Genomic DNA, 22,387 nt, shown 5'->3' on the forward strand with positions numbered 1-22,387 from the left:
CTTCATTGTTGTCTTATTGTAAGAAATTGCCAGTCACCTAGCCTTCAGCAACCACTACCCTGATGAGTCAGCAGCCACTGTAAGGCAAGACCCTCCCCATCAGCAGAAAAAAAAAAATACAACTCAATGAACATGTTAATATTTAACATTTTTAAAATTGTATTTAAATTCAGTTTAGTGTTTATAATACACTATATAATACAACTGTTTTTTGTAAGTGCATATTATACACTATATAGCACACTGGATAATACAACATAGTGTATTACTAGTTCCAGGGGTAGAATTCAGTGATTCAGCAATTATATATAACACCCAGTGCTCATTATATCAAGCGCCCTCCCTAATGCCCATCACCCAATTACCCCATCCCCCCACCCATCTCCCCTCCAGCAATTCTCCATTTGTTCCCTATGGTTAAGAGTCTCTTATGGCTTGTCTCCCTCTGTTTTTATCTTATTCTATTTTTTCCTTCCTTTCCCTATGTTCATCTGTTTCTTAAATTCCACATATAAGTGACATCATATGGTGTTTGTCTCTGTCTTATTCTGCTTATCATAATACCCTCTAGTTCCATCCATGTTGTTGCAAATGACAAGATTTCACTCTTTTAGATGGCTAAGTAATATTCCATTGTGTATATATACTGTCTTCTTTATCCATTCATCGGTAGATAGACATCTGAGCCCTTTCCATACTTTGGCTACTGTGGACATTGCTGATGCTTAATATTTTCTAGCAATAAAGTACTTTTTAATTAAGGTATGTACCATTTTTAAAGACATAGTGCTATACTGCATGCTTAACAGACTATGGCACAGTGTAAACATAGCTTTTATATGCACTGGGAAACCAAAAAGTTCACCTGACAATCTTAATTGTGATATTTGATTTATTGTGGTGGTCTGGAACTGAACCCGCACTATGTCTGAGGTACACTTGCTAACTTACTGGGTGCTACACCCTGTTTTAGTTGTTGGGAACAAAACAGAAAAAAAAAAGTGCCTTAGAAAAATGAATCCTCTTTTCTCATCTTTGCTATCACAGCTCTTCTGTGAAATCTTCCTGTGGAATTTCCCCACCTTTCTTTCCTCCTGGCCACTTCCCAATCCCACTAGCTATACTAAAGCCAGAAGGATCCTTTAGCATGCAGACTTGATCATGTCACCTTTATGCTTAAGCACCTCAGTCTCAGTGACATCTTGCCACAAAACATCCTAGATGATCCTGCATAATCCAGCAGGGACACACATCAATTGGCTTTAGCTAGGTTCCTACTCACTACCCTCAGTGAGTATGGGGCTGCAATATGCTGCTCTACGATTCTTCAGTTCACTGAATTCTTGCTCAGGAGCTCCCTACCCAACCAGAATGGATCTTCCTTTAATAAACTCTAAAGATCTCCCTTTAAAGAACTTAACCCAATTTGTCATTATGCAAATATATTACTTCATGAAGGTCTCAATTTCCAGTTTCTATGTTAGCTCCTTGAGATCAGAGCTTCTGTCCACTTTATTCATTTGTTGGAAACTCAACATCTGGGAGGAGGCTCCATAGCATTGTTAGACTGAATGGGTGAACGACACTGTGAAGGACAGAAAAGACTGACCAATCCTCTAGAAGTGATTTTCCTTAGCCAAAATTTGAGTTTAATTGTAACTAGAAATGAGACATCCCTAATTGGGGTGTGCCTGGGTGGCTTAGTCAATTAAGTGTCTGCCTTTTGCTCAGGTCATGATCTCAGGGTTCTGGGATGGAGCCCTGAGTTAGGTCTCCCTTTCTCTCTGCTCCTCCCCTCCTCCACTTCCTACTTCGACTCTCTCTCTCTCAAATAAAGAAATAAAACCTTTTTTTAAAAAAAAATAAATAAAGGATCCCTAACTACTTATATGAGTCTCATTTGTTTTCCGGTCATTTACTACATATCTATAGAGTGAAAATTTACAGTTGAAAAGTCCTTGGCATTTTCTTCAGGGAAGAAATGGAGTTAAATATGGAGCACTGAACTCCTGGGTAGAGGGGAAATGAACACAACAAACACATCACAGAAAGGGAGAAAAATAAGTCATGTATGATCAGCAGCCCAGGACAGAACTTGAATTGAATAGATCCCTGTATCACCAGCTAGACCCCAAGACATGGCCTTGACTGCACCTGTTTGTAATCACTAACCTTTATCTTAACATTTTCCCTAAGCTCTTCTTTCAGGCTTTCACTGTAACTCAGACCAGTGAAACTCAAAACCACCCCCAGGTGATGGCAACTGCCCTGATGAGACCTACCTTGGATCCAGACTACCTAGACTTTCTGACCTAAACCTGACCCATGCCTGCACAGATGGACCACCTAGTGACCTCTAGAATGACCTATAATTCCCTTTACCTCATTATAATACTAAAATCTCTGCCCAGGGAAGAGCCTCAGCCTCAATCACATAACATACTGCATATGCATAGGCATGTTTCCTTGAGGCACCTGTGTGACCTTATGTCCACCTCTACATAGGATGACAGGGCTTCCTGATCTAAATATTCATCCTAACACTAAACAAAAGGAACTTATTCATCGTCTCTCAGGAAGCTATCACTTTGGAAGCTATTCCCTGTGACCTCCTTATTTGCTGCAAATGAAAGTTATTTTTGTGGGACAACTTAACCTAGTGCAGCTTCTGACTCACCACCAAGGAGAAAACTCCTGTTTCATTTGTACTTGACTCTATAAACAGAAAGAGTTAGGGATCCCTGGGAAAGTGAAGACAAGGCATAGGTTTCTTGACATAAGAAAAGCCATTTTAGGGGGTGCCTGAGTGACTCAGTCAGTTAAGAATCCATCTCTTGATTTGGGCTCCTGAGCCAGCTCAAGATCATGAGATCGAGGCCCTCATCAGGCTCTGCACTGAGTGTGGAGCTGGCAAAAGATTCTCTTTCTCCCTCTGTTCCCATATATGCTCGCTCTCTCCTTCTCAAAAAAAAAAAAAAAAAAATCATTTTAGACTCCCAGCCATCTTGTGATCTATCCCTGATCAGTACTATTTGTCTAAAGCACATTTCTTGCAGAACTTCCTGGGATACACTGAAATTGTGGAATGATAGACCCCAGTAGATAATGATTTTAAGGGAACAACAGAATGTTAGAACAGCCACTATCAGGCTAGGAGATAACCTAATCATATCAGGGACAATAAATGAGTGGTAAAAGTCCCAGTTTGGTTCAAAAGTAAAGATTGACCTGATGTACATTCTTGAATTATCTTTGTAAGATTCTTTTTTTTTTTTTTATCTTTGTAAGATTTAAACCCTTTTGAGCACTCAAATACCAAACCAACTAAAGCTAGAGAATTGATGATGTTGACCCTTCCTGGATCCTGTGACCTTAACTTGGACTTTGTCACCTTAAGATGACTTTTACCCCAATTCTATGCTGAACTGCCTATCATGCAAGCACCCTTAGTTTAAACCCTCCCCAATTCTATTGTTCAGGAAGACACTGCTTTGGGAAAGATCCCCAGTGTGCTCCTTTTTCTTGCAGGTAAAAACCCTACCTTTTCCTATTCTTTGCCTCGACATCTCCCAAGAGTCAAACCCAGTTTCAGGTAATAAATTTTCTCTGAATACCACTTTCTGCATCAGTAAGCTTACCTACAGCTCAAAATAAAAAGGGCATGATCTGGGAAGTCAGACTTTCCTGGGTTCAAAGACAGACCTCATCACCTCCAGACATTGTACCCAAAGGCAAAGGCAAATAGACAATCTGAGGTCTGCCAAGCTTATCTGTTCTGAAGACTAAATGAGATAACATGTCTAAGGAATTAGCATGGTGCCTGACACATCATAGCTGCCTGAATAATTATCATTAGAATATTTTATGCCTTCAATGAGCCACTTAATCCACATAAACATAAATGGCCATAAATGGCCGAGGATGGCCATTCCCAATTCTCCCTACACTCTTGAGCACTGATTCTTCCAATGGAGTATCACCAGTGATTAATGCCACTGGACCATTTCAGACTCAGCATCAAAACCTGAACACATCATTTTCCTTCCCTTTTTCGATGTCACCCACACCCTCTGGCTTGTCTTGGTATACCAGAGTAGTTAATGTGAGTGTTGGACTCAGAGGGACATGTGCTCAAATACTAAGAGGAATCTTGGCCAAGTCATTTATATTCTCCAAACTTTATTTTTCTTAATCTTTGAAATTTAGACAGTAAGAGTACCTCCTAGACTTACTGAGAAAATTAATACATGTGACACACATTGTTTTACACATGGTAAAGCTAAATGAGTTATGTCCATTCAAATCATTATGATTAACAATAGTCTTCATTTTTGATACCCCTCTCCACCTTGCATCCCTCAAAAAATAACAGTTGCAAAGCTTGTTTCAGTCTTCTGTGAACCCCTTTTTGTCTTTGTCCTCAATGACAAGGGTCCACTAAAATTACCATTACTGTGTTCTCCTAACTGCTCTCTCTGATTTTAGGCCATCCCTTTCATTTCTTATTCTTTTACACTGGTATTTCTCTTTATAGCAGTTACAATCTGCAGTGAAACAACTAGGTATTTACTTCTCTGTCTCCTTCTGCTCAAAGAGAGTACATCTGAGTTGTTTCCTTATGCTTGCCTTGTACCTAGAAGGGTGGCCCAAAGAGACTATTTGTCATGTCAGGGCCAGAGTGCCTTCCTGGAAGGTGAGTGTGGGACTAGGCACAGTGGATCCAAATCCACTGCCCATTGAAGGCAGTGCAAACACCCCATTTTGGCCATCGAGTCCCTCCCAAGCAGACCCCTGACCTTCCCCTCTCCAGCCTCATCAGCATTCACCACCCCAACATCCTAAATTCCTCTTCTTTTTAAAAAAAATCTTTTTTTCTAAATTCCTCTTCTAGCAAAGGGCCTTGCTTATGCTTCCCTTGAATACCCTCTGATTCCCTATTTGTATTATCCAGTTCACACTTGTCCTTTAGCTGTCATGCTTTCTCCTAATTCTTCAACAACTGGCTTAAATACCCCAAATATTCCCTGATGCCTCTGCGCTATAAATACCCTCTCCCTTTGTTGACATCTCATAGCTTAGCATTTTGACCTGTACTGTTCTTCTACCTCTTACACTTTGAAAACCGGAGCCACCACATCTTTTTTGTTAAACCCTCCAGAGCCTAAAGGGTGGATCAGAACCAGAGTAAATTCTGTCCCAAGAAAGAATTCCCAGGATTAGGATGTAAAGAGATGAGTCCTTGGGGGAAGGAGGGAAATGGCTTCTTGTTATGCCCTTGAACGCTCTATGTTCTTCCTTTTTGTTTGAGCCTCCCAGCTCTGACTTGCTTAAATATGACAAAGTATACAAGCAAGAACAATAGAAGTCCTCATATCACTGCTACTAAATCTTCTTTCCTAACCAGACAGCTTGCAAATTGCTTTTCACCCACTCACCTGGAGTGAGTCATGCTCTCTGCCAGGTAAGTGAGGAAGGATGCTGATCAGTCAGTTTACCATCTGACACAAAAGGGGCTTTTGAATTTCCTTTTTTTTTTTTCTTTCCTTTTCTCTCCTTTCTATTTTTGTTAGCCTCTGAATCTCTTGCTTCCCTTTTCTAAAGGAGAGGAAAGAAACTTTTTATACAGACTTTTAAGGATAGTTATCCCACATTTCACTCTGATGAATACTAGCCTTGTAATATATTCTTTTGAACATAGGAACACCGGTCCCCCACCCCCACTGCCTCTCATTAAACACTGACATGTCAGGAGGAGTCATAGTACAGTTTATTAAGGACCCTGAGAAGTTTTGCTATTAAAGAGAGACTATGTTTTGATCTGAGCCGATGGCTTCTAATTCGTTTGAGTACAGAACAAACATTCTTTACTCCTCTGTAACACTGATTATCTCAACATCCTGCAGAACCTGTATCTGTCCAATAACACACAGTGTCCATAACACTATGGAAGACAGTGATACTGTTTTTCTGGCTAATACTTTGGGATTCTAGCATCACTTTTCACATCTTTTCCCCTTCTTGGTCATGGCAAGTCAGAGAACATGAACTGGATTATCAACTGTAAGGATGTTAGCTAGATCATCTTTGGCTTCTGTGAAGCTTCGTTTCCTCACCAGTAAAATGGAGTTAGTTACTGGAGAATCAAGTAAGACTGTACACAGGAGAGTGTTTTAAAAGACTTAATATTGAATTAAGGTAAGTAATTTTATTTCTTCTAATTTTTTTTTCATTAGAAAGAGAGTAAGCTATCATTTCATGCAGTCTTTAGTTTTCTCTTTTTCAATGCCTTCACACCTTTGACCACATAGCCCTGCTAACTGGCATGTCCTCTTCCCTATGCAGGTTAGCAAGACTGAGACAAATACAAATTCCTGGCGAACACCAGGCAAGCCAAACTAAAAAGTTAGCCTCCCTATTACAAGGAAATGAGTTACAGCTCCCTACAAACTGAGCTTCAGTTAGTATTGCTTTTAAAGCATATACTTTCCAATGATGAATTGGAAATTTATCTCTTTAACAGACACCCCCACAATAATCCAAGGCAACAACTCAAATAATTGGAATTACAGGCCCAGTTGGCAGCTCAGAAGATATGGAAGTGACATAACTGGGTAAAAAAGCCTTTTGGTATCCTTTGTACTACATCTAAGTAAGTAGCCACCTATTGCTACTGAATCTGTCAGCAAGGAGTTTTGCAGAAGGCTGTTGAGATGTCAGACTATTTGAGAAATGGAGTCTATGGTGTCACAAAAGTCAAGTCCAGAAAGCTGAGAGACAAGTGGCCTCTAAACCAAATAGGATATGTTGTTCTCTCCTAAATTCCTACATTGAAGCCCAATCCTAATGGGATGATATTAGGAAGTGGGCTCTGGGAGGTAATTATGTCCTTAAACTGAGCCATCATGGATGGGATTAGCATCCTTATAAGAGAGATCCCAGAGTGCTCTCTCATCCCTTCAGCCCTATGAGGACACAGTGAGAAGACAGAGATCCCTGAACCAGAAAGCAGGCTGTCACCAGGCACGAATCTGCTGATGCTTTGAGTTTGGACTTACCAGCTTCCAGAACTGTGAGAAATCAATTTCTGTTGTTTACAAGCTACCCAGTGAATGATATTTGGTTATAATAGCCTGCACGGACGAAGACAGCATATTTGTTTATTTTTACATTGAGAAGTTAGGTTATCTTCAGAAAGTGCAACAAATGAAGTGTTTATATGATTCAGCTTATCTTTCTAGGACTGCTAGACCACAAAATAAAGGGATATGAAAAGTACTTTTTCATCATGAGAAGCAAATACAGGACCAAAGAAACTATGATGTCTGGGAAGGATCTTTCATAGAAACATTTTGATGTAGACACGAGTGGTCTTTAAATCCTCTTCCAGACATCATCCCATATTCCTCCTGTCTCATAACTCCAAGGCCATTCACTGGGATGTTCCTGTTCTCATGCACTGCATTAAGCAATGACTATACAGATATGAGAAACATCTATCCTTTTTCTCAGTTGGATTTTGGTGTCATGCTGGAAAATGGGACCTAAGTGTCACTAAAATCCAATGTAACTCAAGATACAACTGTAGCCCAAGTGGTTGTTTAGGTGCCTTTTCTTTTCTTTTCTTTTTTTTTTTTTTTATAAATTAATTTTTATTGGTGTTCAATTTACCAACATACAGAATAACACCCAGTGCTCATCCCGTCAAGTGTACCCCTCAGTGCCCATCACCCATTCACCCCCACCCCCCACCCTCCTCCCCCTCCACCACCCCTAGTTCATTTCCCAGAGTTAGAAGTCTTTATGTTCTGTCTCCCTTTCTGATATTTCTCACACATTTCTTCTCCCTTCCCTTATATTCCCTTTCGCTATTATTCATATTCCCCAAATGAATGAGAACATACACTGTTTGTCCTTCTCCGGTTACTGTGGCCAAGTTCAAAAAGGGTGTTGCCTGAGTTCTCCTCTGGGATTTTGATGGAATTTCTAGAATATTGGAGCGGAGTCTTTGGATGAATATGTGCTCTTTAGTGGGACAAGATGGGGAGAAAGCATTCAGGAAGAGTGAACAGCTTGAGGAAATGCAAGAAAACATGAAAACATTTGATTCAGGAATGGGGATGAGGATGAAGGGCTATAAGTAGTTTAAGTTGAGCTGAAATCTAGAGTGCAAGGAAAGAAGAGAGAAGATAATGTTAGAGATAGACACAGGCAGGCATCAGATCATGGAAAATCAGTTTGCTGCTAAGTGATTCAACAACTATTAACTGGCTACCCAGTATGCGCAGAGTGATGTTTGGTAGGATATGGCTGATGATCAAGTCAGGTAAGATTCCTTACCTTAAGGAGCTTAAGTTAGGAAGACAGACAAAGTAATAATACAACAATTAAAATATATATTATAAGTGTTAAGCAGGAAATAAATAATATGCCAATGCAAGAATAACATGGAGGCAGCTCCTCTCAACAGATGAAACAGAAAAGGTGATTTTTAAGCTATGACCTGAAAGGTGAGGACACAAGCATGGGAAATAACAGGGCAACTGCAAAGATCCTGAGGCTGACAAGACTGGCATGTTACGGCGGTGGCCCTCAAACTTGAATGTGCCAACAAATTCCCTGGGAATCTTATTACAAGGCAAATTTTGATTCAGTCTTCATGGAGTGGGCCTGAGATTTTGCATTTTTAACAAGCACTTGGGTGACAGTGCTGGTCTGGGGAAACAAAATGTTAAGAAACTGAAGTCAAGACTGTGCCCAAAGCTTCGTGGTGAGATTAACACTGTCCATAAGAGTGGAGAGGAAGAAAGAGGTCCACTCAGGTCTATCACAGGTCCCATTGGGAAGGCTATGGTTACCAGCAGGACTACAATTTTTTCTCTCCTGTAAGAGAGTGGTGGGGGAGGGTGAATGTGGGGGCATCTTCCAGAAAAAAAATAAAAAAGAAAAGAAAAATTACTGAGTCAAATTTCCTTTTTCTAACAACATAATCCCTTGCAAACAAACCAATGTAGTTTAAGATTATTATCTATGGAATGTTTGTAGCAGGATGTACCTAGCCTGTGTGACATTACTTAAACAAACCTGCTGGCATCTATCGACTTATATGGTATGATTTCCTAGAAAACATCTTTCTTGTAAGCTCCGTACCCATCTAGGTTCAAAATAATGGTATCTCATGTCCAAAACGGCTTTTCTCTATGTAGCCACATAAATTATTTACAAACTTAATTTATTGCCCTGAGTCAAAAGTATGACGTGAAGGTAAGAATTGACCCAGGGAATGGCATTGGGACTTCCAGATCTCTCCCTACTTTACCTGTGCCTCATAATTATTAGTGACTCTGGGATTCTGAGTAAAAAGCCTGTTAGTGGGTTTTACGGACTGAATAATGTTCTCCCTCAAGTTCATAAGTTAAAGCCCTAACCTCACTGCCAAATGACTCTTCTATTTTGAGACGGGCCCTAGAAGAGATTATTAAGGTTGGATAAAGTCATAAATACAGGTCCTAATCTGACGGTATCAGTGTCCTTGTAAGAAGTGAAGAGTCACCAGGAGTGTATGCAGGTACACAGAAAAGGCCATGTGAGGACACAGCAAGGAAGTGGGGTCTACAAGCCAGAAAGAGAGGACTCACCAGACACCAAGCCTGCTGGCACCTTAATCTTGGACTTTTAGCCTCCAGAACTGTGAGGTAAGACATTTCTGAGGTCAAAGCCACCCAAAGTGTGGTGTTTTCAGCCTGAGCCTACTAATACAATGGGTAAAATCACTGATGTGTGCAAATCCAGTTTGACAATCTAATCCTTTCTGTTCACTCATCGTTGTAGAAAAGTTGCAAAATAACCCTGTAGGTAGAATGATGGCTCAAAGCAGTCGTACTCTGCTCAGGATATGTTGGGAGCTTTTGAAAAGTACCCATGTCAAGGCCCTAGCCAGAAGGGTTCTGATTGAATTGTTCAGGGCCTATACATCAGTAGGTTTTAAAAGCTCCCCATATGATTCTTCTATGCAGCCAAAGGTTAGAAAGAGTGGCTTAAATTATATTTTTAAAGATGTTTCTGGAGATCCTGGACATAGGGATAGTATGTAAGATATCTATAAATAAATGTGGGTCACAAACCTTGGATTTTGTCCTCCTCAGACCTGATAGGTAAAAAAAAAAAAAAAAAAAAAAACAGCACAGTTTCCCTTCCTTTCAAACCTCTAACTGCTCCCCTCTGTCAGAGCACCTGATTTTCTGTGGGATGAGAAGCCAAGCAGTTCTGTAAGGGCCACACATCCTATCAATGCCTGGAACATCAGGCCCCTCAGTAATTGCCCATTTTAATGAAAAAAGTAACTGTTAATATATATGCATTATTGAAATGCACTCTCCGATCTTTCTTGCCAACCTGCACATTTCTATAATAAGCCATTTGTCCAGAGCTCAATTATTTTGTGATGTTTGATTAAACAAAATCAGTACCAAAATAATTCTATTAGGGTTAATTGACATCTTCTCCGAGGAAAATTAACTACTTTGTTGGTCATGCTTTTAACAACAAGCTTCCCAGATTTCAATGGCCATATCTGAACACAGTTCTTAAGGACTGCTCAGAGGATTGAAAAAACCTTACAGATTGCTTTTACAAAACAGTTACCATGTCGACAGATCAAACACTTATTCAGCCTTGAAGATAGCACTGTAATATTCATAAAACTTGGCAGCTAGGATTTAACTATTAAAGCCTTGTAATTAGTTTCTTAATCCAGAACCTGAAAATGATAATAGTTTAGTGCCCAGACTATGTCAGTAACATTTAGGCAATGTAATCCCCTGAAATAGATAAACTTTAAATTCTCTTAAGAAATATACGAGATGGAGATGAAGTTAGCTTGGACCTGAGCATAATAATAATAAATTCATTGCTGCTGCTGCTGTTGTTGTTGATTACTATTCTCTTCCATCCCATTAGGAGTGGTGCTAGAATTGTGGAATTCTCCTATGTCCCACGAGTACTCTATCAGTCCTGGAGGCCTTCACATCTTTTCTTTTGCTTTTTTAAATACCAGGTCAGTATTTTTACTTACAAAACCTCCTCAGACCTAAAACTTAGCCAGAAAAAAGTTTATTTAGCTATGTATGACCTATCATAAAGGCTTTTCTACTCTTCAATAATATAATTATTGGTGTTGAACATCCACTGAATGCTAGGCATTAAGTATACACTGTCTCTAATCCTCATTATAAACCATTCAAGCTAAGAATTAGTGCCTAGACTTGGTGAATGAGGAAACTGGGGCTCAAGTGTTAAGGGTCCCAGTCTACAACATTTCTATTTACACCCTGGTAGCTTTCAGGACGCAAAAATGTATTTAGTTACAAATCTTTTAAAAATTCAAGAGGTACATAATCACATACTAATATTTATTTATTTATTTATTTATTTATTTATTTATTTATTTGAGACAGAGAGAGAGAGAGAGAGGCAGAGACACAGGCAGAGGGAGAAGCAGGCTCCATGCAGGGACCCTGATGTGGGACTTGATCCCGGGTCTCCAGGATCAGGCCCTGGGCTGAAGGCAGATGCTCAACCACTGAGCCACCCGGGAATCCCCCATAATCACATTCTATTAAAGGATGGTTTCCTTTCTATTCTTGCAGCCAACTTCCCAGAGGCAATCACGCTTACCAGTTTCTTGCACATGTTTCAGGGAATCTGTAAAAATATCTTCACTAATTTCAGTGCCTATGTTAATTGTCATATGTTTCCCACACCCCCTCAGGAGAAAAAAAAAAAGAAAGAAAGAAAGAAAGAAAGAAAGAAAGAAAGAAAGAAAGAAAGAAAGAAAGAAAGAAAAGCTCCAAGGGGTTCAAAACACCAATCATTAATTATTGATCCTGCTTATTTCTAAGCATTGCTCCTTGCTCACTGGACTCTATGGCTGGGGTTGTGCTCAGTTATAAAGACAGCTGCCTCATTTGTAAATGGCTAGCTTAAGGGAACAGAAAGAAAATTTGCATATTCACGCCCCATTCAAAATTATTTTTAGTAATAGTAATAATAAATTATTTGAAGATGGTTAAGGAGCTTAAGTCCTTTACTGTTATCAAGTGTTTAATGTGATCTTTGGTTACTGTTTTCATAAGCAAACTTGGGTCTATAAAGATGTCCAAGAGTTCTAATAGCTCTAACATGTCTTTCCACACCCTCTTTCTTCTTTCTCTCCATTTACGAATCTCTCCCTTGTATAGAGGCCAGCCACATCTACCCTTCTGTGCATCCTTGACCCTGGCGGAAGTACATCTCTTTCTCTGACCCAGCTCAGGGCCTCTCTTTGCCAGAAGGCAGAGAAATCTCAGAATTTCTCCTCTATGGACACAGGATGTCTTGCTTAACCCTCCACTATGGAATTACCATTATCTCCCTGAGATTTTCATTTATATCTTCTTATAAATTCTCCTAGGCCTGGAATCCAACATAAAGTAGGTACAGAGGAAATATTTTGTGGTGGAAAGCTTGCAGTATATTTTGGTATCATATAAATCTGAGACCCAACACATATTTTCCTTATCTTTAATTTTGTATTCTTAGGCAAGGTCTTTCAGAATCTTTATCTGATTCAATCAATGAAGAAAGTGTCTCCCATTGAAGTTTCTAGAAAGAGGAATGAAGATAAATTAAAGTCACGAAAAATATAAAAGGTGATGAATACATGGTAATTTATTTCCTTTTTTCCTCCTGTTCCAATACATGTTATTTTTCTTTTGAGTTGAAAAATATTGCCATTCTAATTTATATTATAAATTAATTATAGAATACATCCTCAACCTTCAAAACTAATTTAGGATCTGTCTGGATCCACCTGTGTCTCCCTGAATGGTATGGCTATCCATGCAGTTGAGGAAACAAGAATCCTTGGGGAGCCACCCTCCGTATTATCCTTCCGTTATCTAACCTATCTCCAAATCCTGTTGATTTTAACTTCTAAATGCCCATTCTAGCCACTTACATTTCTCACTCTCCATCTTTATCCCCAGAGAGTAAGCTCTCTTCATTTCTCATGAAACCCTAGATTCTTAGAAGGAACCCTGTGTTGGTTGGTACACATATGCTCAACTCTACCCACCAGATACAGAGAGATGTTTCAAAAGGCAAGTCTAATATAGTCACAGCAATCCCACTCTTCTCTGCTTAAAACTCATAAAAGGGTGTGCTTTCAATGCTCTTAAGCAAAAAGACCCTAATTCTAACTGTGGCTTTCAAGACCTGCTCTGTTGGCCTCATCCCACATGATCCCCTTAGCTTTCTTCAAAGGCTTATGCATATCTGAGTTCTTCAAGCACATTTGGCTCCCTCTGATAGATTCCTCTCGCCTGGGCTAGCTTCTGCTCCACCCTCCAGCCCTCAGCTCCCAGATCACTTCTTCAAGGAACCCATTCCTCATCTTCCCTTTTGGGGAAATTTCCTTTTAATGGGCTTAGAGCAATATGCATTGCCACAAATGTAGTTTAATATGGTATATGAGTGAGCATTTGATCATCATCTGTCCCCCCTACCAAGTAGCACATTCAGTGAGAGTAAGGGCAGTGTATTGGTTCACCACTGTGTCCTTATCAGTCAGCACAAGGCCTGGCATAACACAGACAAGCAATACATATCCATCAAATCAGTATGTAAACTATCACTTTTAGGTAGGAATAACTCAGTGGTCACTATGTGCCAGGCACTTTGACTGGATCATAATAGATTTGTATAACAAGTATTATACCTCTTGAACCCTACTTTAAAGAGGTGAAGATAACTCAAACATACAGCTTAATCTATGTTAATTATCTCAAAAGTTGATTCCCCTTTAAACATTTCATACTGATAGAGTGAGGGGCTGCTAGTTCTTTCACTGTGTTGAGCAAGGATTCTGCTCCTTCACTGCAGTTGTCTGCCTTGGACACGAGTACCAATAAGTGCAAATACTTGCCAATTCTAGATTCTTCCTGCCAAACAGAAGACCTGGGATTCAGGCAGTCATATTAATGTTTTATTTTTCCATTAAAACTATACAGATTGTTAGGACTAAGAGAAACCTTGGAGAAAAGCTAGTTGTACCTATCATTTTATGAGAGAGAAAAGCCACAACAGCTATTTGCAAAATTTGAGTAAAAATGAAAACTATGCATCTCTCCTGTTAGACTTCTGGTTAGGAGGCACGCACGAGGAGCCTGATATAAAGGGATGGTAGGAGATGAGGTGCTACTCCAGTGCTGATTAGCCAAGGACCAGGTGAAATTTCACACTGACATGGGAACAAAGGTAGGGTAGTGTTTTCTGCCTCTCTGACTTAAAATTCTAGTTCCTTTAGGTCTTGTCTGTCTTGTCTTACCATCACTAATGACAATCCCAATAATTTCACTGTAATGATATGCCTGGAATAAACTAATCAGACCCTGTACTAAATGTTATTTATAGAGTGCATCAGCTATTTCATTTCGCTGTTCACAAGACAGTGCTGTGTTATGTCATCCATGTTTTAGATTTGAGAAGAGTGAGGTGTGGAAAGCCTGGATCACTTGCCAAGCTGGCAAGTGGCAGAGGCAGGAGGAGACCTGGGCAGGCTGACTCCAGAGCCAGAGTTTCTAACCAAAGTCATTTATTGGGTGACACTGTACCTGACCACCCTGTTTCTCTACTTCTCCCTTGAGGCAGAAAACAATGGAAGATTCTTACAGATACCTAGCTACTCCATGCTTAGTCTCCCTTGCATTTATGCTGTAAGCAGAGCAGTGTAAGAACTCCAAAACTGCCTGTGTGTTGTCTGCCTGAGGAATAAGGGAGAAGGTGCTAGAAATGGCCACAAAGATGAATGGAGAGTCTGGGCACTTAAAAGACTGAATGGAGCCCAGGTCTTTCCATCACTGCACCAGCCCCAGTCCCCACTGTCCAGCCACAAGGACCTGTGACTAAGAGAGGAAAGAAACTATTATTATGCTAAGTATTTGAAGTTTGGGAGTGGCTGACTTACCCTAACTAATTCAACAGTGTTGGTGTCCTCCACTGATCACAGTTACAATTTTATTTGTATGTTATTCATTTACTTCTGTCTTCTTTGCTGGATGGTAAACTCCCTGAGAGCAGCAACCAAGTCTGTTTCATTCACCACCATAGCTAGTAGCAAATGCCCAGCCTGCAGCCATCACATCAATATTACCCATAACAAATATGGTAATATTTGTTAAAGGAGTCCTGGAAGGGTGGGGAGTGAATGCAGCTAAGTGATCAGGGGCACATGGTCACAAACTGCTCCCACTGCCAGTGATATGGGAACTGTGCTAGTATCTTTAAGCATATTCTTAAATGAAAGCTTTAGATTTAAAGATTGTATATATTCTTCCCCAAGAGAGCTATTAGTATAAAATTAGAATGTAGCACCTAGAAACCTGCACTGAGGCATGAGCCCCCCCCCCCCCGCCCCAGCTTAGCTGATTTATAGATTGAGAGGGGAAAACAAATTGGGAACTTAATATACCTTTGAGGAGGGTCTGTGGTTCCTCCATGCTATCACAGCCTCCCCAGGATGATACACTAAATGAATGGAAAAAAAAAATTGCCTGAGAGCCCACCATGGACCAGGCACTAATATGATTTGCCTAATCCTACATCAATCCTCTAGAGCAAGTAATGAAATAAACCATAACCATAATAATAATAATTCTAGTTTCTACCACTTTCAAATTATCATGGACTAGGCATAGCAATGTCATATATGCCTTAGACTTAATTACATTTCATTATTTTTATGTTTTTAAGATTTTATTTATTTATTTATTTATTTATTTATTTATTTGAGAGACAGAGAGAGAGCGCTCTGCAAGCAGGCAGAGGAAAAGAAATTCAAGCAGACTCTCTGAGCCTGGAGCCTGACATGGGGCTCAGTCTCATCACCCTGAGATCACTACCTGAGCCAAAACCAAGAGTTGGATGCTTAACCAACTGAGCCACCCAGGTGCCCCATTATTACATTTAATAATTGCTACAAATCTATGAAGTATATGGAAGTAATGTCAAAGTTCTGATATTTACCCTACTTTCAGACCAGCAAGTTAGCTTGTCATGGTCTCGTGGATGCTGGCCTGGGTCAGAGATATGTAAGGTCTGGATCAGTGACAAAGGACCAATTACTGTTCACAGTAATACCTATACCCAGAGTCACATCATTTGTACTGGTTTCTAGAGTCCCAGTTTCCACAGAGTGATGTGAAAAGGGGCCAGATAGATTCCATAAACACTGTAATTTGCATTACAAGTGAAGGACCTTGAGTTTAAGAAATTCTAGCAACTCACAGGGCCTGCACATACATGTTCTAAGCTCTGACACAGACAGACATTATTTTTATTTTCCTGGATAGAAAACAAATCTGTACTCTCCTCTATAAGGAGAAATTTATATCTTCCACAGTGTGCAGTATATAAATATCTTTGAAAAAAAAAAACAGTATAGAAAAGCTGAATTCATTTGTTCACAAAACCTGCAGAAATGTGACAGATCCATGGACATTTGCTTGCCATTTTACGAATACGGTAACAGGTCTAGAGTCTTAGAGTAATTTCCTCAATTAACTAACATAACTGGGAAGAAGATAAGCAAGGATTCCAACTCTCCTCTAACTCTAAAAGCCACATTCCTAGCTACTATGCAACATTACCACCAGATTTTCTTAAGCAGGAGACCAGGGTTTAGAGAATTAAGGATTAAATCCCTTAATGCTGAAGGAGGTGAGGAATCTGGGATTTGAGTGGACAATACCCAGTAGTCTTTCCACTACCCCATAGCTACTGACCAAACAGACACCAGCACACATGAGTTTGCTAGGGACTCAGGGCAATCCAGGCAAAGCGAACAAAGCAAGGAAAGGTGTGAAGAGAAAGGGAAGCACAGCTTACTCAGGTGAGGTGGGGTGGCCTCATCATGGTTAAGGGAGAGAGAGAGAGAGAGAGAGAGAGAGAGAGAGAGAGAGAGGAGTAGAGAGAGGGAGGGTAAGGGAGAAGGAGGAATAAAAAGAGAGAGGTGAGGAAGAGAGAAGAGAAAAAGGGATAGAAGAAGGGGAAGGGGGAGAGAAAGAAAGAGGAGTTAAGAAGTTATGATTGGGCTTGAGTTTGAAGGTTGGTTTCTACTTTACAGTGTGTAGGTTCTGGGCAGCCATGTAATTCAAATGAAGGTTGTGGGTACTGTGTTTGATAGGCAGATATTTTGGGGACAGACCTACCTCTCCTTTTCAAATGAGTTCACCTGCTGCACCATATCACATTATGTTTGCCCCAGCTACCTGAAAGCTTAGTGTGACAGGATGGTAACAACAAATACATCTCACCAGTCATGGGAGATGTATTCATCCTGGGAGTGTAGGTGAATAAATTAAACACAAATTAAAATCCCATGGAGACACCACTGCTCAGCTGTCAGTCCGGCAAAATCCAACACTCTGACCACTCCTTCAGTGTGCTAGGCTGCCAGGAAGCAGCCACTCCCTATGTTGCTACTATTACAAAGAGTTACTCGTTTCGGCATTATGTGATAGCAAAAAGAATTGGCTACAATCAAGGGGTCAAGGAAGTGACTGATTAAATAAATAGGAGTCCATTCATATAATGGAACACTCTTCATCTATTATCTAAAAAACAAAAAAAAAAATGAAGGAGATCTTTATGCACTCATATGGGAAGATAACCAAAATCTATCATTAATGGTTTAAAAAAAAAGAAAGAAAAAGCAAGTGAGTATATTATGTCACATTTTGTGCAATGAAGGGGAGAATAGTGGTAAAAAAATAAATAAAAAAAATTCTATTTACTGGGATGTGCATATAAGAAAGAAACAAAGCGTATGTAAAAAGAGCAGTAGGGGTACAGAAGGTGTGGGGTGTTAGAAAGATGGTATTATGTTCACTTCATGAGTTTCTACACCTTCTGGTTGTTTGGACCACTTCACTATACTTTAAAAACTCAGTTAAAATGCAAACACTACAAATTTATGATCAAGGATTAGCTCTTCTGCAAGATCAGGATTGGAAAAGTTGGTCTTCTTGGATTTCACCAGGCAGTTTCATAAGCTGCTGGCATCATTGTCACTTGTGAAAACAGGATTGATTTCACCATCAGAAAGCAGAGCATGGATGCTAGTTCCTGGATGTCTTTTCTCAGTATCTTGCCTGGTTTGTATAAGATACTGAAAGCTCTTTCTCCCCACCCGGTTTCCTAAGACCTTTTGGGAAAAAGTTCCAGATTCTACCCAGTATTGTCCTTCATTATAATAATCGAGGTGCTTCAACTGCACCCATTCCTTCTCCCCTAACACTCACCCTACCCCAGAAGTATGCAGGGAAAGGTTCACAATTAGGTAGATGAGGGGGGAAAAAGCCTTAATTTTTATCAGTTGATGATTTCCATGCTATGAATACTCACAGTGGCTGATATCAAGTCAGCAATAGGATGTCATGGAGCAGCACCACACATAATTCTAGAGCATTTCCACTACAGAGATTCAATAGATGTTACATGACCTCAAGCATGGGGATAACAGTAAAATGCAGTAAAATAATTAGGAAGTATAAGTTTCAAGTATTTATTACTTTTGTTTTTAGTTTATTGAGTTGTCAGTTTATGACACTTAATTTTAATGTTTGTTTAAAAACTACCTCACACATTTCTTAAAAATTTAAGTCAGCTCTTATGAGCCAACACAATGGTGAGAACCAGGTCTGGCATGCCACTGCCATACCCCAAAGCTCTCTTCAAGGATATGTACTCTTTCCACACTGTGCTTATGAAGCAAACTCTGGGGAAATTGAATAAGACAACCCATGCTGGTCGATGGGCTACTGACAATCGCTGTAAAATATTGAGCCCTACAAAGTTCCAGATACTATGGGAAATGCTTTCAATCATGATTCTATCTCATCTTCACCTTAACTTTACAAAGTTTCAAATATCATTTCCCATTAAGGAATGGAGAAAGAGGATTTTAGAAAGGAGTCCTGCCTAGCACTGCAACCAAGCCAGACCCACGCCTGTTCTTGAACACATAATCCACTCCTTGGGAACAGCCTCAAGAGAGGATTTAAACTGAGTTGGACAAACGAACCTAGTGGTCAAGGTTACAAGAACTGAAGAGATATTTAGACTGAGTAATAAGTGGCCCTGCCTCCCACCTTCCAAGCAAACACATTGTTCCTATTTTTGAAGATTTTTTTTTTCATTAGGTTTTCCATTTAAATGTAGTCTGGATTTCTCCCACAGTATTTATTTTTCTCACCTCATGCTCTGGAAATTCTTTGAATCCAAACTTGATATACCTTTAATTCTGCTTTTCTTCCTTGTCCTTGCCACCCATCCCTTCATCTTTCTTCTATGCATCTCCAACACTCTGCCTTCCTTGGGCTTCCTTTTGGGATCTACACTCTAACCATTCTCTTTTCCAAACTAGCTCCTAAGGAAATGATGTTGTTAGCCAAATGACTCACCTGACTTCAAGTCAACTGTATCTTTTTTCTTTCTTTTTTAAAAGATTTTATTTATTTGAGGGAGAGAGAAAGTTCAAGTAAGTAGAGAGGGGGGAGGGAGAGGGAGAAACAGACTCCCCACTAAGCAGGGAGCCCAACTAGGGACCAATCCCAGGACTGTGGGAACATGTCCTGAGCTGAAGGCAGACACTTAGCCAACTGAGCCACCCAGGCGGCCCTCAACTGCATTTTCAAAAGCCAAAGGAATGACACTTCTTATAGTATATATGTGGCTAAGGAGCAGTTTAGATCTTATATTTGTTTATTTGTTTGGGTACAAGTAGCTGTGGATAGGGTAGGAGGATCTTTCTTAGGCTGGTGTTTGCCAAACTTGCTACACATTGGAACCATCTGGGGATCTTAAAGAAAAATACTGACATCAGTGTCCCATCTTGGAATGTCTTAGCTGGTAAGGGGTGGGGCCTGGGCATTGGGATTTTTTGAAGTGGCTTTTTGATTCTTATGTGCAGCACAATTTGGCAAACACTAGCTATTCAAAATTCACCCTATGGGTGGCTGTGCTGAGAAAGGCCACTCTCCCAAAGGGCTTTCTCTTCAATCTGGTATAGGACATGTCCATTAATTAACAATTCAATTAACTCAATTTTCAATGAGCCCTCTCTTTCTACCTTAGGCCTAGTGGATTCACGATATTTCAAATTCATGAGATGCAATCTGATTTCGTTTCCCAGCACCTCCTTGCTTTCAAACAAAATAAAACAAAACAACCTCTCCCCCAAAAGAGATGCTTACTAAACAGAGTGTAACTCAGCTGGCAATAGAGAATGTTTTTCAATGGCTTATTAAGTTATTCTAACAGATGCATTTACATGCAAATAATTAATGAACAAATTATAAATTATTTGTTTTTCTTCATTAAAGCAGAATCATGATTTATTAAAGCAGGAACCAAAACAAATGCTCTTATTGTACAAATGATCCATAGTCATTATAGAAAATTTAGAATATAAAAACTCAGCATGTATGTAAGAGAAAAATATCTCTAGGCTTTTCAGTATCCATCCAGTGGAAAATATGACTAATTCAAGGTCAGTGTTAATTCATGAATTCACAAGCTCTTGGGAAGAATTTACATCTTCTGCTGCATATGCCTTTGGCCAAGCCAAGGTCACCCAAAGGCTTTGTTTTTCATTTGCTTTTGCATAGGACACAGCAGCCTTGAAGCTATATTACCTCCATCTCCCACAGCAAGCTCTTTTGTTTATGGACTGCTGAGAGGTATAAATACAAAGGCCTGAATTATTCAACATGAGACAGCACCATTCAGGTAAATTCACCTGAGATATCTTTCTGATACTGGTCTATTGCTTTCCTTACTAAGTTTCCCTAACCAGCTTCAACCCAGGGCCATTTTCAGGTCTCTTTTAACAAAAGATCTAACCAGGATCTGAGGAATGGATCCACTATACAGCAAATCTACCAAAATGTTGAGTGTAGAATGCAGGAGGTTAGGCCTAAAAGAATTCACTGTACAGTTCTTTCCATTTTTCTGTGCATTTGAAAATTTTCATGATGAAATGTTAGGGTCAGGGGGAGTCTACATCTTACTTTCCTATACTTGGACCCCCATTGCTCATGAGTTGACAGTGACGGACACTTCTAACTCTATCTCAGTAAATTTGAGTCAAATAAATAATGTTAAACAATAAGAACTGATTCATAATTATTAATAATCAATGAACCAGACACTGTGCTAAGCCATTTGTATACTCTATTTCATTCAATCCTACTATCTAACCCTTGAGGTAGATGCTAGTATTATTTTGGTTTGCAAAAAAGGAACTCAAAGCTCAGGGAAGAAAAGTTACTTGCCTAAGCAAGTAACCTTTAGAAGGCTCAGACCTACCTCATTCTTTGGTTTTATTATTCTGTCTTTTGGTTGAATTATAATGCACATCCATAGAAATACACAAATCATAAGTCTCAAGCTGTGAATTATCACCACTTGAACATATCCATGTAATTAGCACCCAGATTAGGAAACAGAAGCTCCCAGAGCCCTCAAAACTCCCTCTTTCTCCCTCCCCATCAGTGCCCCTAGGCCTCAAATTATCCCCTCTCCTAACTTCTAATGCCCTAGATTCAATTTGCTTGTCCTTTTTCTTGGTGTGTCCAAATTCTCAGGGCAAAGTTCTCTTTTTGCAAGTAGTAGCATTCTCATCCCAAAGATTTCTGGTTTAAAAGTGAGCTGAACATGCTCTAAAGTGCAAGGTTTTCTTTGTCCTCTGCCTCCAGAGGGCTTCCAGGGTGCAGAAACAAATCGCTTCAGTGAGGCAGAAATGGTGGTTATGAGCAAAGGTATCATGTTTCACTCCTTCACTAGTGGAGAGATCTCTACAGTCTTGGAATTATTTCAACCCAGGATGAGTTGAAAGCTATATTTTAATTCCTCTTTTCATATGTTTGTTCATTAAAAAGTTAACACGTGGTTAGTGACAGAGAGCAATAGTAAATTGACATGTGTCCTCAATGTGTCAACAATTAGGTTAGAGATGAAAACAAAGATCTGAAGTAATTTCAAACAGTGCTGTTGGAAGGTTTGGACTGATTTTCATAAGTGGGAACAGATATGTTTCCTACTTGTTGTGTAGCAGGCATAAGACTAAGCAGTTTCTTTACATTGTTCTCAGTTAATCCTCAACCATTCACCACCACCCTCATCCAATAAATACTGTGCATTTCTTATGTGCTATGTACTAAGGATACTGTTGTAAATAAGACACATACTTTTTGCTAGCCTATAACTTATTATAGTCTGGGGCACACATTCTCAACAGAGGGCCACAATGCCCCCAACAGGCCAAGAATTTCTTGTGGGACGGGGGCAAAAT

The 22,387-nt window shown here is 39.7% G+C and overlaps 1 protein-coding gene across 1 annotated transcript in view; it reads right to left on the reverse strand.

Moving 5' to 3' along the window:
- Positions 1 to 22,387, reverse strand: part of GRM7 (glutamate metabotropic receptor 7) — an 830,764-nt gene that overhangs the window by 167,474 nt on the left and 640,903 nt on the right. The window lies entirely within an intron of this gene.

This window comes from Nyctereutes procyonoides, unplaced genomic scaffold (assembly GCF_905146905.1).
Source record: "Nyctereutes procyonoides isolate TBG_1078 unplaced genomic scaffold, NYPRO_anot_genome, whole genome shotgun sequence".
In the NCBI taxonomy this organism is placed as follows: Eukaryota; Metazoa; Chordata; class Mammalia; order Carnivora; family Canidae; genus Nyctereutes; species Nyctereutes procyonoides.